Source organism: Salmo salar, chromosome 08 (assembly GCF_965601325.2).
Source record: "Salmo salar chromosome 08, fSalSal1, whole genome shotgun sequence".
In the NCBI taxonomy this organism is placed as follows: Eukaryota; Metazoa; Chordata; class Actinopteri; order Salmoniformes; family Salmonidae; genus Salmo; species Salmo salar.
This window is the reverse complement of record NC_138298.1, coordinates 5,447,501-5,450,000: the sequence shown is the minus strand read 5'-3', so window position 1 is coordinate 5,450,000 and position 2,500 is coordinate 5,447,501. Positions and strand designations below refer to the sequence as shown.

Below are 2,500 nucleotides of genomic sequence, written 5' to 3'. Positions count from 1 at the left end.
CGAGATCAGACGAGATCGGGCGTACCCAGGCTGGTATGGCCGTAAGCGAGAAACAATCTCTTGCTACAACATATATAGTCAAAGTGAGTGTGATAAACAGACATTGCATTTTCACCAATTAGATAAGCAGCTTGAACTTTGTGTCACTGAAAAAGTAGAAGAAATTACAAACACTGTTCCCATCACTTTTTAGCACAGGTAGTTGGATAAAATACAAACTTTATTTCCTTTCATCATTTGAACAGGGCAAAGGAGCATAAAGCACACACAAGCTGCATTCAGCAACAATATTCTTGTTTGTCTTATAAATACAAGGCAGATGCTAATTGAAAACACAAGGAAATTTGATCCTATTAAAAAGGCAGGAAGCTGCATTTTGTCAATTCATCATTAAATGCTTACTACAAGGCAGTGTTGCTGATGAAATAGTGCAAGAGCACACCCTCGTGGACAAAATCCTTACAGCACCTGGTATTCCCAGGCGGTCTCCCATCCAAGTACTAACCAGGCCCGACCCTGCTTAGCTTCCGAGATCAGACGAGATCGGGCGTACCCAGGCTGGTATGGCCGTAAGCGAGAAACAATCTCTTGCTACAACATATATAGTCAAAGTGAGTCTGATAAAACAGACATTTAGTCAATTCATCATTAAATGCTTACTACAAGGCAGTGTTGCTGATGAAATAGTGCAAGAGCACACCCTCGTGGACAAAATGCTTACAGCACCTGGTATTCCCAGGCGGTCTCCAATCCAAGTACTAAACAGGCCCGACCCTGCTTAGCTTCCGAGATCAGACGAGATCGGGCGTACCCAGGCTGGTATGGCCGTAAGCGAGAAACAATCTCTTGCTACAACATATATAGTCAACGTGAGTGTGATAAACAGACATTGCATTTTCACCAATTAGATAAGCAGCTTGAACTTTGTGTCACTGAAAAAGTAGAAGAAATTACAAACACTGTTCCCATCACTTTTTAGCACAGGTAGTTGGATAAAATACAAACTTTATTTCCTTTCATCATTTGAACAGGGCAAAGGAGCATAAAGCACACACAAGCTGCATTCAGCAACAATATTCTTGTTTGTCTTATAAATACAAGGCAGATGCTAATTGAAAACACAAGGAAATTTGATCCTATTAAAAAGGCAGGAAGCTGCATTTAGTCAATTCATGATTAAATGCTTACTACAAGGCAGTGTTGCTGATGAAATAGTGCAAGAGCACACCCTCGTGGACAAAATGCTTACAGCACCTGGTATTCCCAGGCGGTCTCCCATCCAAGTACTAACCAGGCCCGACCCTGCTTAGCTTCCGAGATCAGACGAGATCGGGCGTACCCAGGCTGATATGGCCGTAAGCGAGAATCAATCTCTTGCTACAACATATATAGTCAAAGTGAGTCTGATAAAACAGACATTTAGTCAATTCATCATTAAATGCTTACTACAAGGCAGTGTTGCTGATGAAATAGTGCAAGAGCACACCCTCGTGGACAAAATGCTTACAGCACCTGGTATTCCCAGGCGGTCTCCCATCCAAGTACTAACCAGGCCCGACCCTGCTTAGCTTCCGAGATCAGACGAGATCGGGCGTACCCAGGCTGGTATGGCCGTAAGCGAGAAACAATCTCTTGCTACAACATATATAGTCAAAGTGAGTGTGATAAACAGACATTGCATTTTCACCAATTAGATAAGCAGCTTGAACTTTGTGTCACTGAAAAAGTAGAAGAAATTACAAACACTGTTCCCATCACTTTTTAGCACAGGTAGTTGGATAAAATACAAACTTTATTTCCTTTCATCATTTGAACAGGGCAAAGGAGCATAAAGCACACACAAGCTGCATTCAGCAACAATATTCTTGTTTGTCTTATAAATACAAGGCAGATGCTAATTGAAAACACAAGGAAATTTGATCCTATTAAAAAGGCAGGAAGCTGCATTTTGTCAATTCATCATTAAATGCTTACTACAAGGCAGTGTTGCTGATGAAATAGTGCAAGAGCACACCCTCGTGAACAAAATGCTTACAGCACCTGGTATTCCCAGGCGGTCTCCCATCCAAGTACTAACCAGGCCCGACCCTGCTTAGCTTCCGAGATCAGACGAGATCAGGCGTACCCAGGCTGATATGGCCGTAAGCGAGAATCAATCTCTTGCTACAACATATATAGTCAAAGTGAGTCTGATAAAACAGACATTTAGTCAATTCATCATTAAATGCTTACTACAAGGCAGTGTTGCTGATGAAATAGTGCAAGAGCACACCCTCGTGGACAAAATGCTTACAGCACCTGGTATTCCCAGGCGGTCTCCCATCCAAGTACTAACCAGGCCCGACCCTGCTTAGCTTCCGAGATCAGACGAGATCGGGCGTACCCAGGCTGGTATGGCCGTAAGCGAGAAACAATCTCTTGCTACAACATATATAGTCAAAGTGAGTGTGATAAACAGACATTGCATTTTCACCAATTAGATAAGCAGCTTGAACTTTGT

The 2,500-nt window shown here is 42.6% G+C and overlaps 7 non-coding genes across 7 annotated transcripts in view; all 7 read right to left on the bottom strand.

Annotated features, from left to right (window-relative positions):
• LOC145857272 (5S ribosomal RNA) overlaps positions 1-47 on the bottom strand; it is a 119-nt gene extending 72 nt beyond the window's left edge. Inside the window, exon 1 of the ribosomal RNA XR_014378169.1 lies at positions 1-47. This exon is cut by the window's left edge and continues 72 nt beyond it. This is a non-coding gene — a ribosomal RNA (5S ribosomal RNA).
• Positions 48-456: 409 nt separating this feature from the next.
• On the bottom strand, positions 457-575 carry LOC145884961 (5S ribosomal RNA). Its single transcript, XR_014396541.1, has one exon. It is a non-coding gene; the product is annotated as a 5S ribosomal RNA (ribosomal RNA).
• Positions 576-714: 139 nt separating this feature from the next.
• On the bottom strand, positions 715-833 carry LOC145851089 (5S ribosomal RNA). The gene has a single exon (XR_014372939.1). It is a non-coding gene; the product is annotated as a 5S ribosomal RNA (ribosomal RNA).
• Positions 834-1,242: 409 nt separating this feature from the next.
• LOC145883828 (5S ribosomal RNA) lies at positions 1,243-1,361 on the bottom strand. The gene has a single exon (XR_014395404.1). It is a non-coding gene; the product is annotated as a 5S ribosomal RNA (ribosomal RNA).
• Positions 1,362-1,500: 139 nt separating this feature from the next.
• On the bottom strand, positions 1,501-1,619 carry LOC145857271 (5S ribosomal RNA). The gene has a single exon (XR_014378168.1). It is a non-coding gene; the product is annotated as a 5S ribosomal RNA (ribosomal RNA).
• A 409-nt stretch (positions 1,620-2,028) lies between these two features.
• On the bottom strand, positions 2,029-2,147 carry LOC145886173 (5S ribosomal RNA). The gene has a single exon (XR_014397757.1). It is a non-coding gene; the product is annotated as a 5S ribosomal RNA (ribosomal RNA).
• Positions 2,148-2,286: 139 nt separating this feature from the next.
• LOC145857270 (5S ribosomal RNA) lies at positions 2,287-2,405 on the bottom strand. The gene has a single exon (XR_014378167.1). It is a non-coding gene; the product is annotated as a 5S ribosomal RNA (ribosomal RNA).
• Positions 2,406-2,500: the final 95 nt, after the last annotated feature.